The following is a 22,199-nucleotide window of genomic DNA, read 5'->3' as shown; positions in this document are numbered from 1 at the left end:
AACAAAGTGAGGTCAGAGAAAAATAATTAAAAGAACTCCTACGTGATATTAACAGTATTCTTTGGAAAAGCAAATTCTATGGTGTTGGAGCTGTATCTAGTACTCTGCCACCTAATCTAAACAGTAAATTCACTTCTCAAATGTCTTACAAATCTCTGTATTCTCAATGACCCACAGAACAGTGCATTTTCAATGAACACCAACTCTCTGTCAGACTTTGAGCTAAGTGGAGGGGATAACCTAGACAAAAATCACAGGATATCAATTAATTCAAGGGGACATGAAACAGATCACCAGTACCTCAGAGAAAGAGACAAATTAAAGTATGGAATTTTAATATCCTTGTGACTACAAGAACTGAACAAAGAATACAGTAGCAATTTACCAGGTAGAGTTAACGGTTTCAATAAAAGCTACTAAAATCCCATTTAGTTCCCCAGCAATAGGCCCATCTCTCTGTGTTGATGTTATTAAAGTAAACAAAAAGCTCATGGACACTAATAAGGAACAGAACAGAGTATGATGGAGTTAGTGCCACTGTAGAGCACAGTCTAGAGAAATAAAGAAGGGGTTTGCTGAGGTAAAGGATGTGGTCACTGGGTAGAGAATTGAGGTTAGATACGAAAAAGCAAAAATCAGATTGCAAGCAGGGCATCACTGGAATAAGGTGCCTAACTGTTGATTCTCTCACCATCTCTGGCCACGGTCAGTATAAAGAATAAATCATATAATTAACATCTCATATTCTATCTACTGGCACTGCAGCCTGAAAAGGCTCTTGGCTTCATTTTCCTGATGGGAATATCATCCAGAGTAGCTGCTGCAGTGTGTTGCTTGGTTGCTCTCTGCCATCGTGGCAAAGAGGATTCACCCCAAAGACGTCTGCTCCTTGCAAGAAGAGCTATGACAAACCTAGACACCATATTAAAAAGCAGAGACATCACTTTGCCAACAAAGATCTGTGTAGTCAAAGCGATGGTTTTCCCAACAGTCCTATGTGGATGTGAGAGCTGGACCATAAAGAAAGCTGAGCACCAAAAAACTGATGCTTTGCAATTGTGGTGGTAGAGAAGACTCTGGAGAGTCCCTTGGGCAGCAAGGAGATCAAACCAGTTAATTCTAAAGGAAATCAACCCTGAATATTCATTGGAAGGACTGATGCTGAAGCTGAAGCTCCAACACTTTGGCCACCTAATGCAAAGAACTGACTCACTGTAAAAGACCCTGATGCTGGGAAAGACGGAGGGCAAGAGGAAAAGGGGATGACAGAGGATGAGATGATTGGATGGCATCACTGACTCGATGGACATGAGTTTGAGTAAACTTTAGGAGATAATAGCAAAGGACAGGGAAGCCTGGTGTGCTGCAGTTCATGGTGTCGCAGAGAGTTGGACATGACTGAGCAACTGAACATTAAAAGCAGGAGATGCAAAGATAACAGGGAATCAACAAAGGGAATATATGAGGAGATAAATATTTGGGAGATGATATGACAATTTCAACTCTACAAAGGCTGAGCCAGTCAAGTGTGGGATAGTCAAGTGCCTATGTTCAGGAGATAAACAGAGACATCTGGAGGTTATAAGGCCTTATAAGATGTATAAGGTTATATGTCTAGGCTAAGATTTGGATGTTTAAAGGCATCTAACAGGAGGAAATTAAAGATTGTAGATAAAGTCACTCAGATAAAATGTACAGAAAAGCCAATGCCTTTAAACTCAGGCACTCACTCTGACCCAAAAGCAAAACACAGGCACTCACTCTGACCCAAAAGCAAAACAGAAGAAAGAGGAATTTTTAAGATTCTGAGTTTAAAGCCTCTTTTGTGTGACAAGGGGGATAACAGGATAATAACCACCTTGCCAGTTTGATGGAAGGACTGAATAAAATAATGTTAAACAGGAAGCTGAGTGTCACAACTCTTAGTTCTTGCCTCTTACCCAGAAGTCCTGATAAAGAGAACACTAGAATAGGAAGACAGCTAGGTTCACAGGACCCCATGCGCATTACAGGAATGCAAACACCCGCAGTCACTAGTGTCGCCACAAAACCGTCAGTCACTCAGTCGTGTCTGACTCTTTGCGATCCCGTAGACTGTAGCCCGCCAGGCTCTTCTGTCCCTGGGATTTTCCAGGCAAGAATGCTGGAGTGGGTTGCCATTTCCTTCTCCAGGGGATCTTCCCGAACCAGGGATCGTACCCGAGTCTCCTGCATTGCAGGCAGATTCTTTACCATCTGAACCACCAGAGAAGCCCGGTGTCACTACAGCTGAATGCCAGATGGGAAATCTCCTCAGCCATAACTGGTGCTCATGAAGTACATCTCCATCGAATGCTTTTATGCAGTTTTAACAGAAACTCATTTTCTTATGCAAGAAAATCATATGTGAAACCCCCAAAACGTACAGCACATAGAAAACTGAACCGCTCTGCTCAAGGGGAAGTGATGGTAGGACTGCACCCCACATACTCTGTGTCTCTGGAAGGATCAACTAGTCGCTTTGCACTAGAGCAACAGTCATGCTCACTTCTCTTTATCTCACCCAATAAACGCTAACTCAAGAGGAAACGATCGTGTTTCAACTGTCAATTGTCTTTCCATATTCTCATTTGACTTGCCAAGATGGAGGAATTTTTATTATAAATTGTTTTAAATGCCACTGTGCCAGGCAGATGTAATCAAGTAATCAGAATACCCACACAAAGAGCTGAAGAAATGACATAAAATGAGAACATCCAAAATACATTACGATTATACAGTAAAGCTTCTGATTAACAACGGCCAGGAACCACTGACTAACTAGGCTTTTTTCGTGCATTCTAATTTGAGGAAAATTACTCACCCCAAAATGCAAAATTACCAAGAAAGAACATGCACATCAAGCATTTTAGTGACTATTCTTACTGCCGTTCAACACAAAGAAAAAAAGCCAGTGGCACGCTGAGTAACTACTCAAACAGATGTTTCAAGGGACTAACTTCCTTTTTATCTTCTTATGTTTTGATAGTACTCCCTGGGTTAGCCTTTAAATGTAATTATGGCAAATTGAGACAGCAGTATCATAGCTCCTGACCCCCATCATTCTTTGACCAAAAAAGCAAGGCTAAGATATATGGTAATGGCAAAGTGGCAAAGCATGTTTCAGAAGTCCTAGGTTTTTGACCAGAGTCCTTTGTGTGATTTAGAACTTAAGGCCAAAATTTATGCACTAATAAGCTTTCAATACTCCACTGTTAACCCTGTATCTTTTCTTATTTGTTTTCCTTAATCACCAGCAAACCTGTTTGACATGACAAAGCAATAAAATTTACTTCTCAAACTAGGCTTTTCAAGGACCATTTAAATTTACCATGAATGACAAATATAATACCTAAATACAGGTAAATGTATAATGGTCATGAAAAAGAGTAATTTTTTTTCATCATCATCACATCATTATAGTAATACGTTAAAAAATTACAAAAAGCTGAAACCACTGCTCCTAATGGCAAAAAAACAAAACATTGTTTTCATCTTCTAAATTCTGTGATTTCATGGTTCTGGTTGTATTTTGATAAAAAATGGGGAAAAGGGTTGAGTCTGAGCAATATGTTAAGGAAACAGATTTAATTTACAATAGGCTTTATGTTACGAATGCAGGACAGAAATAATCATCTGTAAAAATTAGAATGTATGATATATAATTCATTCTTAGAAATTCCATGACAGTAAATTGCAATACTATGAATTCAGATTCTTTTTTTCATGTATACAGTTTAGACTCATAAAGAATTACTACTTGGATAAACTGTAAAAACAGGGTCAGACAGACAGGAGACATAGCTATGAAAAAACTGCCAAATTGCCTAAAGTACCTAGATTCTGGATTTTAATTTTTATTCCTAATAAAAGAAAAACGAATTTCTCGTAGAAAAGGCCAGTTTCTGGGCCTTCTCTGACTGGGCAGAGAAGTTAGCACATGAGATTAAAAAAACTGAGTCAGTGAGAAAGCTTTCAAAAAATTAACATAGTTATCTCAAAAGCACGTATTATATAAAAACGGCTACCCACTGAATGTGTGGATAACAATATGAGCATCAAAAAGAATAAAAGAAATTACAAGATTAATTCATCTTTTCATGACCTCAGAATAAATCTTTTCCTGCTATCCCTGTCAAATATTTGAACTTCTTAAGCATGTATCACCCATTTAAAAAACCATATAGCTCTCTTAAAAGCAATATATGGGAAAACTAATTTCACACATAAAACTAAGCAAAATAAAACTGTCTAGGTAAAATCCCATACATAGTTTTCATGAGAAAAAAACAAGAACTAGAATAACATCCATGGAGGAAAAAAGCATGAGAAAGACATGGTAACACAGCAGATCAGTGTCACCTATCATTTCAAGACAAACCGAAAGACATTTTAAAATAAGAAAACATGAAATAACATAAATTAGAATCAGAAATGCTCAGAAATGAGGTGACAGACCTAAAGACAGAATTAGAAAGGCAAAAGAAAATAATTTTGGAAATCAAGACTAAACTAGAGGAAAATTAGAGTGAATAAAGAAAACAAATAATGCCTTACAAGAGATAGGAAGTCAAAGGAAGAAACTTAGAAAAAAAAAAAATTTAAGATTCAAGATAAAAGGACAAATATCAAAAATAAACAGAGACCATCCAACATATGAATAAGAGGAGTCTTTGGGGGAAAAAAGAAACTAAGAAAAAATACTAAAACCCAAAACTCAAGCAAATTTTCTTAAAATTGAAAGTTAACTATTAAACATATCACAGCCTACTTGAAAAATTCGACCCAGAGCAAACTGTACCATGATACATTCCAGCAAGACCACTTAAAAAGGAAAAAAAGTAACCTGTTCAAAAGACAAGTTTAAATTATCACCAGATTTGACAGCAATAAATCATGCCAAAATATAATAATGTACTCCACTGAATAAGACATTCAAGAAAAGAAAGGATGAGCCAAGGATTTTAAATCCAACACAACTGACCGCCAAGTATAAAGGGCAGAGAAAAATGTAACAACAAGCAAGAACTCAGAGCCTTCTGAGGAATCCAACAGAACAAGGGTTTGCACACTGGTCTGTGGGCCAAACCTGGCCTACGACCTGTTCCCAACCGGCCCACAATCTAAGGACAATTTCACATTGTTTACATTTCTAATTGTTTTAGGAGTGCTATATCATGACATGTGAAAATTACATGAAACGGAAAGACAGTTTTACTGGAGGAGAGTCACGCTCTAGCTTACACGCTGCATGGCCGCTCTCTCACTCCCACCATAAGACTAAGAACTTGCGACAGATCACACGGCATACAAAGCCCCAAACACTTGCTATCTGGCTCTTCACAGAAACAGTTTGCCCATACTAGAGAATGAGCTTCAGGAAACCAAAACAGCTACAGAGAGACTAACCTGGAGACTAACTCTGCAGTTACTCGCTGAACCAAACCTAAATGAAGGCTAAGAAGAGAACACGAATATAGCAAGTGCAATAGTTGGATTTTCTGGCATTATAAATACAGTGGAACTATTTTTGGAAGTGTAGGAGAATAGGGAGATGTGTAAAACTTTTTAAATTTTTCAGTAAATTTTTATATTGGTATTATAATTGTTATCCTTTGCTGTGTGTGTACTACTGACAAATAATTAGGAGGTATTTTAATTATATCATTTCTTCTATCCATGAAAGTCAGAATTCTAACTATGGAAGGATAAAGATACAAGTTAACAAAGAAGAGGTTAAGTAAAAGTTCTATAATCATGAATTTTAGTTGAAAGTATTGGTTCGGCCAAAAAGTTCGTTCAAGTTTTCCTGTAACATCGTATGGAAAAGCCCAGATGAACTTTTTGACCAACCTAGTATTACTACAATCACAGTTCGTATTCCTATCTCACATAAAATACAGGCTATATTTAATTATAGTTTGATATCACCACCTATTACAAAACTGTTCCATATTTCATTGATGTAGATATTTATTATATCTATTTTAGATATTAAATTTGTGTTATATATACCCTACTTGGGGTTGAGGTCAGCATTATATCTAAATACACACATATTAACTATATTGATGTCATATATTCTTTTACTATAACAGTTAATATAACATAAAGTATATGTAATAAACATGTGTAACATGAAACATGCTAAAATTCTAGGAATACACATTTTATTTGCTTTGCCTATAAATTAAAAAAGCCTAGAAACAACAACTATTAGCAGCGATGATCATGCCTGCCACACAAGGTGAAAGTGAAAGTGAAGCGAAGTCACTCAGTCGCGTCCGACTCTGCGACTCCATGGACTGTCGGCTACCAGACTCCTCAGGCGACACTCCGTGGAGTTTTTCAGGCAAGAGTACTGGCGTGGGTTGCCATTTCCTCCTCCAGGGTATCTTCCCGACCCAGGGATCAAACCCGGGTCTCCCGCATTGCAGGCAGACACTTTACCCTCTGCTGCTGCTGCTGCTGCTGCAAAGTTGCTTCAGTCATGTCCAACTCTGTGCGACCCCATAGACGGCAGCCCACCAGGCTCCCCCGTCCCTGGGATTCTCCAGGCAAGAACACTGGAGTGGGTTGCCATTTCCTTCTCCAATGCATGAAAGTGAAAAGTGAAAGTGAAGTCGCTCAGTCGTGGCCGACCCTCAGAGACCCCATGGACTGCAGCCCACCAGGCTCCTCCATCCATGGGATTTTCCAGGCAGGAGTACTGGAGTGGAGTGCCATTGCTCCAAATACCATTAAAAGAAACCAATGCATCTAAAAAGGTCACCTGATTAAAGGCCTGGAGCAAGAAATATATTACTTGAGCCTAGAATATCTTATCAGGGCTGAGAAGCTATAAAAGATTATGAGAGTCAAGTCAAGAAGATCAGGAGCCAACTCAGGCACCCTCCAGCCAAACAGTGGCAACTGGAGCTTCACTAGTAATTTCAGCAGACTTAAACCTACAGAACATGTCTCAATCTATGACTTCATAGTGATACTTTTACAAAGACCTGGTTAACTTTGAAGGAAGTTAACCGAGTAAGGAACCAACTTACTACCTCAAAAACTACAAACCAGGGTAAAGAATTATACACTATCTTGCTCTTTCTATATGAATTCCACCACTAGGAAACCAAACAATGAGGGGAAGAGCTTCTTTATAAAGATACTCCAATTAAATAATGCAAAAGATGTTAGAATTAAAATATCACCATTTTTGCAATCTAATGAAGGAATAGTAAGCATCAAAGGCTGCTTAGACCTTAAAAGCCACTAACAAGACTTGTGCCTCCTACAGTCTTGGTTAAAGGAACTGAAACTTAAGTCTGGCAACCTGGATTCAGGGATGGGACCCGCCTGCAGGAAACACTGAAGGGTGCCATGATTACATGCCATGATTATCCCATCAGCTAAATCAAGACTGAGAGACACTTTATGGGTCAAAAAGCCCAAGGTTTATTCAACAGATAAACTATAAAGGAAGAGAAATGTATGCAAGGAGAAGCTATGGCTTGAGAGAAACTTAGAAGACATATCAAAATTGAAAATAAATGGGCAAGACAGATCACAAGGTCCAGGGAGGCACACTTGGACAATACGATTGTTTATAATGCCAGAAAAGGATTACTGTAAATGTCAAAGCAGTTTGTATGTACAGGGAGAGACTGGAGGTTGGGATTGGGATGGGTCATGTAGACAGGCACTCTACTATTGGGGCTGATGTCTGACATCCGAACCTATATAATGGTTACATGATTATTCGCCTTAAGCAAGCCCACGTGTGTTCTGCGTAGTTTTCTTCTGTATCTGCCTTTTATTTCCAAAATAAAAATTTTGAGAATGTGTTCAGAGTAGCCACCAGCTTATAGGAGTAAAACCAACACTGGGACCAGGAAGTGAGGTGTTGCTCAGACAAGCTTGCTAACCTCTTCAGGGACCTGTTTTTGGCTTTTAAAAAAGGTAGGGGGAGGGAAGGGGGTAGAGAAAAAGGAAGGAAGAAAAAGAAAGAAAGAGACAGAGAGAGGAAGAAAAAGGGAGGGAGGGAGGGAGAAAAGGAGGGAAGTAAAGGAAGAAAAAGAAGAAAGGAAGGAAGGAGAGAAAGGCAGGGAAGGAAGGAAGGGGCATTCTCATGTCTGGCTGGAAGGCTTCAGTACATGGTTATTTTGTACAAACTGAAGCCTGATGAACTGTCAGCAACTACTGCCACTCTAGGTAAAAAGTAACAGTGATGAAGTAGAGAAGCATCACCTTTGCGGGATGACACGGACAGCATCCAGCCTTGGCAGCATCGCTGCTTCCAGAATACACAGATCGTGCTGTATGGATGAGGTCCGGGAAGAGCTCACAAGACAGGAGGGAGGGTTGATTTGGAATTCCGTCTGACTAGTTCTTTGCAAAGAAAAAAAAGACCTTCCTGTGACCATGAGCACCGCTAAAGTCACAGATGAGCTTGGACTGCTTTCTCTGAGCAGTGGAACACTGGTCCGTCAGTGGAGGAGGACCGGACTGCTGTCCCATCTTGGATGAAACCAGAACCCATCGGGGAGAACCCGTCCTCCAGCCTTCCTCCCCTCCCTTTCACTGCCTCTGCTTCACTGCCGGTGGCAAACCCTGCTCGCTGTGGATCAGGTGCCAGAAGCTGCGTTCCATTACATTCTTGGTCACAGTGGGGCTTCCCTGGTGTCTCAGATGGTAAAGAATCTGCCTGCAATGCAGGAAACACGGGTTCTATCCCTGGGTCGGGAAGATCCCCTGGAGAAGGAAACAGCAACCCACTCCAGTATTCTTGCCTGGGAAATCCCACGGACAGAGGAGTCTGGCAGGCTACAGTCCACAGGGTCAAAAAAGGTCAGACATGACTGAGCAACTAACACTGGATCACAGTATATTATACTATATTGCAAATGTCACACATGCAACCTACAAACTGATTTATTTAGTTTTTGCTTCCAATGAGACCACTTCTGGTATTTTGATGCAATGTTACTCAGCTTTTTAAGTTAAAACCAAAGACCTCAATTCAGTACCAAGAAGGAATTTCAGCCAAGTTGGCACTTGGGCTCTAACAAGTTACTGTGTAGAAGATGGAAGGGTTCTCCTCTCAGATCATGACATCAGTGTTGAAACCTGTCTGGGTAGTTGGCTTTGAACCTACCCTCAGGGTACTTTTCAAAACAATAATTAGAAATAAAAAGGAGAACATGTGAACACAGAGATGGGAAAAACATTCATAGTGTAGTGTTCACGGTCATGGGTAAACACCAGTCGGCCGGGTCTTCACCCCCAGTATTGGGTCCAAGGTGTGCATGAGCATTTACTGGGAGTCCCAGGCTGTACAGTGCGCACACTCGAGAAGATCAGGATACAAACCCTAATTTGCTTTCCTCCACACTGACTGCAGGGCGTCCATGAGAGAGGTGCAGAACCACCCGGAAGAAGGTTCCATCAGCCCCCACCCCCTACGTTTGTAGGAGTCGTTTTCTTCAAGCGCTAGTCTGTTCACTGCAAATTAAGAACCCAATTTACAGTGATTCATTAGGATAAGAATATTAAGGAACTTGACTGTTGCTGGGGGTGGATAGTGGAAGGGGAAGAAAAGGCTCTTTAAAATTCTCAACATAAACTTATAAACCAGCAAAGTTCTTCAATTTGTTTGGGATGCTAACTGCAAGATCACCTGAAATCTACTGACGTGCTTACAAGCTGCATTTAACTGAGGGTACACTGTATACACTATGACTTGGTTTAACCAAAGGAAACTGTGTCCTTCTCTTGTGATATGACCAGTATCCGGATTTCATTCAGTCTAATGTATATTTTGTATTAAGTGTATACTTGGCCCAATGCACTCAAGTGATGTTATTACTTCCAGATCATAGCCATGTACAATATTTAGTTAGGGAAATAGAATAGTGGTAACTTTTCACACTGTAACAATTGGCAGAAGTCAGGTTTTCTAGTTAAGGAATATAAAACCTTGCTTTTCATGCATAGGAAGTAGACAAAACAGCAATAGGACAATTTCTATTTCTAATATTTGACAGTGAGTGGGATGGTTTCCATTTCTATTCTTCAGCTATTGTCAACTCAAAAAACTGTTAAGTGCCTTTTACTAAATGATGTGGGTTTCTGACAAAGGTTCTTAGGGCAAAGAAGAGGTTTTCAGTACTAATTTAATAGAAATCATTTAAATAAACAAACTAAAAATATCTAAATATCTTTGTGTTTGGGTGGGTAAACTTTTTAAGCTCAGGTGGAAAACATTCTACTTTTAGAAATTCAGGTTTCTATATTCTGTACTGGGCTTCCCTGACAGCTCAGTTGGTAAAAGAATCCACCTGCAATGCAGGAGACCCTGGTTCGATTCCTGGGTCGGGAAGATCCCCTGCAGAAGGGATAGGCTACCCACTCCAGTATTCTTGGGCTTCCCTTGTGAATCAGCCGGTAAAGAATCCGCCTGCTATTAATTATGGAAATGTTCCTTTCATTTTAAAAGACTAAGAGTGAAGTCTGTTAGTGTCTGCCATGCTTTTGTGCACATCTGATTTCTTATTTTTATTTCCCGGTAATCAGCACTGATAACTATTTCCAGAGTCTCCATGATTGTTAAGGAGAGGCTGTGTAGTAGCTTCCACATTCTACACTCTCTGTGTGCAGATCAGGACACTAAGAAGAGATGAGTTAACAGAAACCTGAGTGGGCTGTTAACCTTTTTTTTTTTTTATCTTCGAGGAAATGTAAATGCAGTAACACTTCCAGATGAAAGAAGCATTCTAAATTCCCAATGTTTAAGAATGCAGATGAAGTATTCCGTCTTTTTGGTGCCTGGAGGTGTTATGTGAGAAAACAGAAAAGAGGTTTCTAGGATTAGTTTCACAGACTTCCTTTATCATGTAAAATCTCAGACTGGTTGCTCTGGTCAGAATCAAAGAAAAGCGAAAGAGAAGACACCCAGAGAAAATGAATTCAGTAACTTCTTTAGCAGTAAACACAGAAAATTAGAATTAACTAAAAAGTCGATCTTTGAGATAAATTTAGCCTTCTTTCTTTCAAGAAACTCCGGTTTTAATATTAGAATATATATCTTTTTAATATTAGGAAAATGTTGATGATCAATTCATGACATTAAATTTGCTTGGATGAAACTGTTAGCATTTAGCTACCTGGCATTTTCCAGAAGTTAAGCTTATTTTTGCTTTGTAATACAACAACAGTAATAATGCCTTAATTAAAGATGCAGGCACAATTGTGAACTTCTTGTTGAATTTTCATAGAGACTGATCTTCTTACGTGATGTTTGAAATATGTAAATAAATAATTTAAATAAATAAAATAACATTTGAATATATAAAAATTTAAATTTGTTCATATAAAATTATTAATGTAAAACCTTGAACTCTTAATCATTAAGTACTGGATTGAACAAACTATGACACTCATGATTTGAAGTCCCAGTTGTCTAAAACCCATAAGAAATTCTATTTTAAATACAATGATTATATAGAGTTTAATTACTATTTAACAGGACTACCTGTAGGAATATGTCTGTGCTCCAATATTTCTAATAAATGTTATTGTAAAATAAATTTTTTAAAAAAAAGATGCAGACACAAATGTTGAAGTATTTCTTCTAGATGTATTTTTTAAGAGGATTCAGTTCAGTTCTGTCGCTCAGTCGCTCAGTCACGTCCGACTCTTTGCGACCCCATGAATCCCAGCACGGAAGCTTTACAATTAAATATGGTTGTGTATTGCTAAGGTTCTCCTGGTCATAGGAATTATTTCGTTATGAAATGTAATTTCCTTCTTTTGCACGTCACACGAAATACTTTTATAGCTCAACAATCTGAAAATTAAAAATGAGTTGCTTTCATTTTTCCCTGATCAAATTATTTTTTATTGTTTCATGAATACTAAAATTGATTGGTACTTTGGATTGAAAACTAATTTTTCCAGTTCAATTCTGGAATATACCTTATAACAACTATGGAATTAGATGAGCAATTTTACAGTTTAAGTCTTTAAAAAAAAAGTAAGATTTAATAATACTTCAATTAGCATAAGGGAATGTTAATGTAGATGCCTCCTGGCTCACCTTCCTGTTCATTCCTCACAAGCCATTAACATTTACTGTTAGTAGTAAGCTGGTAAAACTTGTGAAAGGCTAGAGATTTTGTGTTTAATCCAAACATTAGATATTAACTTTAATTTTTAAACTTTTTCAATTAGTCTGGCACATTATCTGAATTATGTACTCTCTTTTGAAAACTCGAATTTCTTTTAAAATTTGCTACAACTAGAAGTCCTTCCACATACTGTACTAAATTTACTGCTTTCTGGAACACATCAAGTTTTCAATACCACCGCTGGATGGAAACAAGAGTCATATGGTTTGAATAAAGCATGCTCTACCTACAGTGAGGATTGTCTTGTTAGCAGATTTAATTGCTGTGCTCTAGTACAGCCTACATTAGAAAGCTTATTTCAAATAATGAATGGAATGTAAAAAAAAAAAAGCAGAGATCATGATGTTCAGTTAATTGCCTAGAGTAACTAAGTAATTCCTCACCCTACTCAGCATTAGTCTGAGTGGCCAACCTGTTACTTCACCCTTTATTCTGGTTATTAACAAGGATACAATGAAGAGATAGTGACAATAAGATGTAGCGGAATGACCCAAGTAGAAATAAACTTAGGTAGGAAATAATTTTTTAAAGTTTGAAGAGAGTAAAAGAACGAGGAATGCACTAATATTAACAATAACAATCAGATCAGATCAGTTGCTCAGTCATGTCCGACTCTTTGCGACCCCATGAATCGCAGCACCCAGGCCTCCCTGTCCATCACCAACTCCCAGAGTTCACTCAGACTCACGTCCATCGAGTCAGTGATGCCATCCAGCCATCTCATCCTCTGTCGTCCCCTTCTCCTGCCCCCAATCCCTCCCAGCATCAGTCTTTTCCAATGAGTCAACTCTTCGCATGAGGTGGCCAAAGTACTGGAGTTTCAGCTTTAGCATCATTCCTTCCAAAGAAATCCCAGGGCTGATCTCCTTCAGAATGGACTGGTTGGATCTCCTTGCAGTCCAAGGGACTCTCAAGAGTCTTCTCCAACACCACAGTGCAAAAGCGTCAATTCTTCGGCGCTCAGCCTTCTTCACAGTCCAACTCTCACATCCATACATGACCACAGGAAACCATACTCACAGAAAACTAGTCAATCTAATCACACCAGGACCGCAGCCATGCCCGTGGGGCAACAATAACAATGCTAAGTATTTATTTACTTCCTTATTTTGCACTGTCTAGGAAACCACTGTAGTAAGGCTCACTTTACTCTACAAACCATTTTATAGATAAACATTTCAGTCACATCAGGTTCCAGCTGGTTTACAAAGTTAGGAAGTCTTCAATTTATTCTGGAATTACACATATGAAATAAAATACCTTACTCTAACATTCCATAGTTTTTTTCACTGAGGTGTAGTCGATTCACATTGTAGTAGTTTCCGGTGCACACAAGAGCGACCACATGTTCATAGATTATAATTCATTTATAGTCATTATAAAATAATGGCTGTATTTCCTACACTGCACAATATACGCTTTTAGTTCATGTATTTTACACGCAGTAGTTTGCACCTCTTAACCCCCTACCCCCTCCTTTGTCCCTCTCCCATTTCCTCTCCCACTAGTTTGTTCTCTATATATCTGTGAGTCTGTCTTCATCTTTTTATATTCACTAGTTTATTTTTTACAACCCACATAAAAGCGGTAATATCTAATTATAGTATTTGTCTCTCTCTGACTTATTTCACTAAGCATAACGTCCACCCATGCTGTTGCAAACAACAAAACTGCATTATGGCTAAGTGGTGTTCTACTGAACATATATACCACATCTTCCATATTTATTCATCTGTTAATGGACACTTAGGATGCTTCCATATCATGGCTACTGTAAAAAGTGCTGCTATATATACTGGGGTGTGTTATCTTTTCCAAACTGTATTCTTTAATCATTTTCCTCAAAAAAAAAAAAAAAAAAACAGGGCTAAGAAACCAGCAGGAAATAACTAGTCATCTCCACTTAATATGTCAGTAAAATTGGGATCTGAGGGATACAACCAAATATCCACCATGCCTAAATAGGTGAAATGGCAGAAACAAGATAAGACCCAAACCAGCGTTTTTTATCTGCAACTCTGCTGCTTCCTCACACCCTGGGTTCAGGTGGCACGTGCTGACTACTGGGGAGGGTCATACGCCTCCTGACACAGTTCCAGGACACACCTATCACCCCAGCACCCACAGGACTAGCACCTCCTTTCACTCTCCAAAGCATGCCGGTTCGGACTTGTCTGGTAGTCTAGTAGAACAAACTATACATCCCAAACATTAAAAACAGCAGATGGTAGAGACTATAGCAGAGGCACTAAACATGTAAGGAGACATCAGGCGCGGTCAACAGTCTAGCCAGGGAATCAAGGAAGACTTCACGAAATGCATACCATTTGAAGGAAAAAAAGACAATTTGGATTTTTAGGATTTGAAAAAGCAGCATGGGAAAACAAACATTTACGTATTCAAGAGAACAACCCACTCACTGGTCTGTAAAAGGTTCTATGGTCTCTAGAGAATCACGATACATCTAGAGAATCACACAACCAAAGGTCTCCTCTCCTTCTCTTAAGCCTTACAACAATCAGATCCCAACTGCATACTTCAGTATACACGTAAGGCCACTCTACAAAACCCGCTAAGTACCCACTCTGTGTCAGGCACTGTGTTAATTCGAGGGAAAGGATGATGGATAAGACAAAGACGTACCACTGCCCTCTTTTAGTTGACAAACCAACTGGGAGGACAGGATACCACAAGCAATTAAAGTCACAAAACAGCCTGGCTGCCTTGACACAGAAGTACAGTAGTATACTCTGGTAAAGGAACGGTAACCAGAATAAAAAACATAGGCAGGGAAACTGTTAGCCAAATCAACCTAAGTTTACTGTGATGATACTTCTACATACAAAGTGGCAATGATGCAACTGTCAACAGCGTGGACAACAAAAGGCAAGGGAATTCTTTCCAGACAAAAATTCTTCCCCTCAGCATCAGAGAATCTCCCTCTTCCGTTCAGATGTAAATACTGCTGCAATTTTAACATGCTCATATCACCGGATATTTCTTTCTCAGAAAGTCCACCCAGGGCCTTTCTACCCTGCTAGATAAATGAAACTTGAGAATGCAGTCTCTGCCCTTCAGTCTAAGTCTTGTGACTGAAGAGGGGGTAAACTGACATCACATATAATAGATGAAGCATCATTTTATGCCAACTACATAAACATTAACTTCAGCAAAATTATATACTTACAATGTTTTGCCAGCCAGTGTGAGTCCCATCAAATATATACTCATACCCTCTTGCATGGCCTTTTAAAGTTTTCAAGTTATGACTGACACCACCTTTAAAAGCCCTCACCTCCCACGGCTCTTGCATCATACAGAACAATTGTCAGGCAGGAGTGTAAATTATATTCTTGTACGAAAGAAAGGCAGGGGTTTCCCTGATGGCTCAGTGGAAAAGAATTCGCCTGTCAATGCAGGAGATACGGGTTTGATCCCTCATCCAACAAGATCCCACACGCCGAGCAGCAACTAAGCCCGCTGGCCACAACTACTGAAACTAGGCTCAAGAGCCCGGGAGCCACAGCTACTGAAGCCCCACACCCGAGAGCCTGTGCCCCCAACAAGAGAAGCCACGACAACGAGAAGTCCAAGCACAGCAGCTCGGGAGCAGCCCTCACACTCCGCAACCAGAGAAAGCCCGAGCGCAGCAACGAAGACCCAGCACACCCAAAAGTAAATATATAGTTTTTTTAAAAAAAAGAATGGAAGGCAGGAATTAGAAACAGTAGAGTACAATGGTTAAGAGCAGGGACTGTGGAGGTGCCTGAACTCCAACCCTACCACCAACTATATGGTTGGCCTTGGACAAGGTACTTAACCACTCCGTGCCTCAGTTCCTGTATCTGGGAGGGTTAAATTAATTCATCAGTGGAAAGCACTGGGCTTCCCAGGGGGCGCTAGTGATAACCTGTCTGCCAGTGCAGGAGACTTAAGAGACCCGGGTTTCATCCCTGGTTCAGGAAGATTCTCTGGAGAAGGAAATGGCAATCCACTCCAGTCTTCTTGCCTGGAGAATCCCCATGGACAGAGGAGCCTGTCGGGCTACAGTCTACAGGTCATAAAGAGCTGAACACTGCTTAAGCCACTCAGTATGCAAAGCACCTAGCACAGAGGGAACCCTAGGGAGCTGCTACCCTACTGTGAAGGAACCCAGAAGTCACAGTTCACAACTGTTGGCTGCTGAGGTCTCCCCACCCACCTTCCCATATGCGGGTGTTTAAATTATTCCAAGAGTCTTGGTCCTGAGACGGTATAACCCTTCCTAAAGCAGCTAACCTTACCTCTTCCCCACACCTTTCACCTCCTCCTCTCACCCTAAAACCCTGCTCTCTTGTAAATCTACTTGTCCTTCCATCGCATGGCCAAAGTTGAGGCAAGCAAGCAAGCCACTGTTCTCAAAGAAGCAAAGATGCTCTTCAGATGAAAGCTAAACACAATTACAGCAGCCAGCTGACTCTGGTAACAGATATTACAGAGAAGCTAAGTAAGCACAGACAGTGTTGGAAGGCAGACAGAAATGCAACTATTGTGCATGCCACCTTGAGGAACACAGGCTCCACAGACAGCAGTAAGCCACGGAAGAATGCTGAAGTAGACGAAGTCATCAGTGGTCCAGGCGAGAGAAATGAGGGAGGAAGTAATATGACAGCAGCAGAAATTCAGTGAAGAGCAAAGCAGCGAGAAGAGCTGCAATGATACTAATTAATAGTGGACCCAGCAACGGATGTAGGGAGGAGACAGAATTCGGAAGTGCAAGAGAAGGGGAATAGTCAAAGTTGACCGTAAGGTTTGCAGATCAAAAAACTTAATTCAGACAGGGAACTGAAGAGCAGGTTTGGTTACAAGAATAAGTTTCATTTTAAGTTTCACATAAGTGACTTGTTGGCAGGACATCCAGGGGAGACTTCCATAGAAGACACTCTTACATGGGATGGAAATGTCTTCAGTAAGGCAGGTACCAAACCAAATACAATTTCCTGTGATAAACTACCCAGAACTTGAAACCTTAAAAACTGTTATTGTTGTTCAATCGTTGTTGTGTTCAACTCATTTTGCAACCCCATGGACTGTAACCCGCCAGGCTCCTCTGTCCATGGAATTTTCCCAGGCAAGAATGTTGGAGTTGCCATTTTCTTCTTCTGGAGGTCTTCCTGACCCAGGGATCAAACCCACATCTCCTGTGCTGCAGGCAGATTCTTTACCGCTGAGCCACCAGGGAACACATTTACTTGTATAATCACTGCTGCCAAGTGCTGCAAAGTTCTGGGAGATTTCAAGTAGTTTACTCATGTTACTACTACCTTAAAACTTCATTTCCAATACAAAAAGGGTGTGTTGGAGTACTACTCTTCATGCTATAAATCTCCGTGATTTAGAATGTTTTTTAGTTTTCAAAACTGAATTTTGAAACAGCAATTACTCAGCTTGACCAAAGACTTCAACTCTGATTTAATAATGCTATTTAACAACAAACTTCAAAGTCTGAGTTTTTAGGTTCAGTATCCACAGTAGAAATCGCATAAAGAGAATTATTAGAAGTCAGGAGAAGATATAAACAAGTCATCAGTGATGAACTCCATGACCTGGGAAGACATGTCAAGGCATTTTCAGAGCATGCTAAGACCCACCCACCATACCAGCCAGAAAACAGTGCTCTCATGCTATAATACCAATCCATCATAAACAAATTTCAACTATCCTAAGAAAAGCCTTGCTGCTGTTGTTTAGTCGCTAAGTTGTGTCCGACTCTTTGTGACCCCATGGACTGCAGCCCACCAGGCTCTTCTGTCCATGGGATTTACCAAGCAAGAAAAATGGAGTGGGGTGCCATTTCCTTCTCTAACAGATCTTCCTGATCCAGGGATCGAACCCACGTCTCCCGAATTGGCAGGTGGATTCTTTACCACTGAGCCACCAGGGAAGCCCTAAGAGGAGGTTAGACTATAGTTTAAAGACCTATAAAGAAATAAAAAGCCAACACATCACAAAATGCAAGTAATTTGAAATTAAGTCTTCTATCTTCCTTGAAAAAGTGAAAGCAAAAGTCGCTCAGTTGTGTCCAACTCTTTGCGACCCCATGGACTATACAGTCCATGGGATTCTTCAGGCCAGAATACTGGAGTGGGTAGCCTTTCCCTTCTCCAGGGGATCTTCCCAACCCAGGGATAGAACCCAGGTCTCCCACATTGCAGGCAGGTTCTTTTACCAGCTGAGCCACAAGGGAAGCCCCTATCTTCCTTAGATTACCTATAATAAAGCTCTAAAAAGATTCAGTCCATTTCCAAGATGGTTGTCCAGTCTAGCAAAGACTTTGCAAATTAACAACATATAAGTTGATTTCAGGTTTTTTGGATAAGAAGACAGCACAGAAATGATCTTAGGCTGAAAAAAAGCATAATTTTATGGGTTTAAAATAAAAACCATACAGTTCTGGGAAACAAAAAATTATAATCATTGTTGGTTCTAAACAGTCAAGACATAAGCAAAATAATCAACAACTTAGGTATAACTTTCTAAATAAAATAGAAAAAAGTTTTTTTAAATATTTTAACTCGCTATTCGCAACAACTCAGGATGATGTCATAGGTCCTCCAGAAACAGCACGATTTCAAAGAATGAAGCCTGAACACAGAGCAAAAGACCCGACAGCTGTTTAGTCTCTGTTTCCAATACTTTCCTCAAAGCTCCCAATCTTCTCACTCCAGGATTCCTCAAAATACCTATGGACAATGTGCACTGTGGGGCTAGCCGCCCAATAACACCGTTAAAGCAACTCACAGATCTGACAGTGCCTCCCTGACTTATTAACCTAAGGATTCATGCTTTAAGCTCTGGTTCTGAAAGTTTCAACTGAATAGGAATAACTGAGTGTTCTCTCAATCTGCAAAACCAGTACGAGAGACAGAAGGAATCAAAATCTAATGCCCATAAATAAGATTCCTGAAAAAGCAAGTCCTGTGCCCTACTTTATTTCTAAACTAAACTTCTCAGTGTCCAGCACAGTGGGACAGGAAGACTTTTCAGTAAATATCTGATCAAGTACAAAAGGGCTTTCCCCAACGGCTCAGTGGGTAAAGAATCCACCTGCAATGTAGGAGATACGGAGACACGGGTTTGATCCCTGGGTCAGGAAGATCCCCTGGAGAAGGAAATGGCAACCCACTCCAGTAATCTAGGCTGGAGAAGTCAACAAACAGAGGAGCCTGGTGGGCTACAGTCCACGGGGTCGCAAAGAGCTGGACATGACTGAGCGACTAAGAGAGACAAAGTACAAAATGCTGTCAACCCATGAAGCACCCTGACTCTCCCCTCCACCAACACGCACTCCCTTCAAAACCAAGACAAACTCTTCTAAAAGGTTATCTCCCAAGTCTGGGTTTCTCTGCCACTCTTTCAGATCCGGCCCATTGTGTAAGTCAGCTGTGTCCTTGGCTGGCTATCCTCACACTCACAAAATGGCTGCCAGATGCACCAAGCCCTCTCACTCACCGAAGGGTGGGGGTGGGTGGTGTGCAGCTTGAGCACCACGGCCTCTCTAATGAATGAGAAAGCTTCTTTCCCAGGAATGCCAGAAAAGCCTCACATTCTGTTTCATTGATCCAAACTGGCTTGAGCCTTCACTGATTCATCCTTGAATCAATAATTGTCAAAAGAGATAACATGATTATAAGTAGCTTAAACAAATCATCAGCGGTGGAAAGAATGTTAGAGAGGCAAACTGTCCACTGGAATTTAAGTGATTGTGTGCACATGTCCACACCTACCGTATACAAAGCACATTTGCTTGGTATAACCATCACCTGCTAGCCAGACAGAAAGGTAAAGAAGTTTATCAGTAATTAACGGGCTTCCCAGGTGACTCAGTGTTAAAGAATCCGCCTACCAATGCAGGCAATCCGGGAGACACGGGTTCAATCCCGGGGTCGGGAAGATCTCCTGGAGAAGGAAACGGCAACCCACTCCAGTATTCTTGCCTGGAAATTCCATGGACAGAGGAGCCTGACAGGCTACAGTCCATGAGGTTGCAAAGAGTTGGACACAACCAAATAAACGAGCACACACGTCAGTGATTAACACTGGCAGAAAGATATCAAAGGAGACAGAATTTCAAGAGGCCACCTTAAACTATGATACCATCTACTCCCTTTGTATCCACACCCTCCCCTGACTGTCCTTAAGACTTGAAGGGTCAAGGGTTACTATGGATGGTCTTACTAGGTGTTTTTCAAGACTAAATAATCAAGACTTAAGGAAATAAGTCACTGCAGGAAGAGGAATGTTTCTTGGTCTCAGACTAATTTCTAAGTAAGGGGGGGCTTACTGAAAAGGGGATGATTTGCAAAGTACAAATTAGAAGACAGCACTGTTTTCACAGGGAGATATGTCCTAGGAGCAGCAAGACAAAGTTAAGGAGGGAAGATTTCTACAGAAAGACCAGCAGGAGACTTCTAACTTCTAGGGCGCTGTTTCTTGTTATATATAGTTTACATTTTTTCCTACTCCCATTATCATAACTGCTTTTAATCACATAATTCTCCAGTCTGATATGCATTTGTTACAGTTAATATAGAAATACACCACATTACATCACTACATGCTTAAAATTCCCCACTGCGTCTCCCTAGAGCTGCTCATGTTAACATCCCAGCTTCTTACAATGACCCTCGTGGATCTGCCCTGAGCCCATCTTTCCAACCACATCCTGTAACACATGCCTCCTCATGCATTCTCCTGTCACATGGGCCTCCTTTCCTCTACCCAACGTGCTAATCTTCCAGCCTCAGAACATTTACACCTCCTCACTCTCTCTTCCTGGAAAGGGTCTACCCCCAGATCCTCATGTGCTGGCCGCTCCTTCTCATCTTTCAGAATGTCACAACCTTCTCTGCACCCCACCGCCACCCACAACCCCCACCACACATGACCCCATCCACACCCACACACCCTGGGCCTAGGGCCTTCCGCAGATCGACTGCCTTTGGGTCAGACGCTAATCCCTGATCTGATCAACTGTCAACAGAGTGACAGGCTCACATGATAAAGAGAGCCTGGCAATTTGAACAACAGCAACTGCAAGCAAGGAGGCAAAGAGAAGCAAGAATATTAAGCAACAAGTTCAGTATTAGTGACCAAACTGAGCCACAAACACAGAAATGATTAACAAATCAAGCCTACAGTGAACTCAAGTTTCCTAAAAGATCGAGTAAGTATTTAGGGGCCGAGAAATAAATTATTACCCCAATTCAAATACCAGCCATAAATTTCAGTCTTCTTTCCAGTAAAATACATCTATCAACTATTCTCATTTCTTAACAGCAGCGCAAGCATGAAAGGATGACAGGAAAGCCACACTGAGCACCTCTAAGAGAATGAGAACCCGAGGTGGTATTACTCATCAGTATATAAACCACGTTTACTAATAATATCAGAGTTATTTACAGGAGCAGTAAGCACTGTTTTAGGGTACGTCATGGTACAAACCTTATATTTATCTTCACTAATGTTAGGTAAAATTCAAGATTAAAAAAGCTCATACAAACCAAAATTTAAGTTAACAGTGGAAAAAATAGCTAAATGTTGCATCTAAATTATATTTTCAAAGAAATAGGCATTAACATGGGTTTCAAAGAAACATATTATAGAAAACAGGAATTCTGTGACTGAAAAGAAAAACACCTTAGCATTTGCCCAGAAGATGCTGCCTGAACCTCCCATCCATCCTTCTATATTTGGGGAGTCTTAAAGAATCTCATGTTAGCAATCAAAGCCGTTGCTGCAACCCAACTGTAGCAATCCACCTTCAAAATTCTTAAAAACCCATTTGGGGTTTGTCGGTAGGAGGTAAATTAAAGCCTTATGTATTGAGAAGCAAATAATTTGAAAAATGTACTGGGGCAATGAACCTTGAAGTTATCAGGCACTGAAATGACTATAAAAGTGTTTTGTACAGTTTAAAGAGAAGAGCTAAATTTCCTATTTTTCACATATTTTTTAAAAATGTATAAG

The 22,199-nt window shown here is 40.4% G+C and overlaps 1 protein-coding gene across 37 annotated transcripts in view; it reads right to left on the bottom strand.

Moving 5' to 3' along the window:
- PCCA (propionyl-CoA carboxylase subunit alpha) overlaps positions 1–22,199 on the bottom strand; it is a 420,374-nt gene that overhangs the window by 261,855 nt on the left and 136,320 nt on the right. Inside the window, exon 1 of one of the 37 annotated variants that reach the window (XM_086330478.1) lies at positions 15,379–15,444. The exons of 35 other annotated variants lie outside the window; for them this stretch is intronic. The gene's annotated coding sequence lies outside the window, so the exon portion shown is untranslated. Of the gene's footprint in view, positions 1–15,378; positions 15,445–22,199 lie in introns of those variants that run through there. One more of the 37 variants, XM_086330476.1, reaches the window with a different exon arrangement.

This window comes from Bos grunniens, chromosome 12, assembly GCF_055505025.1.
Source record: "Bos grunniens cultivar Pamir isolate PY7600 chromosome 12, Bosgru_T2T1.0, whole genome shotgun sequence".
NCBI classification, from domain to species: Eukaryota; Metazoa; Chordata; class Mammalia; order Artiodactyla; family Bovidae; genus Bos; species Bos grunniens.
Note: the sequence above shows the minus strand (reverse complement) of the source record. Positions and strands in the feature narration are given on the sequence as shown.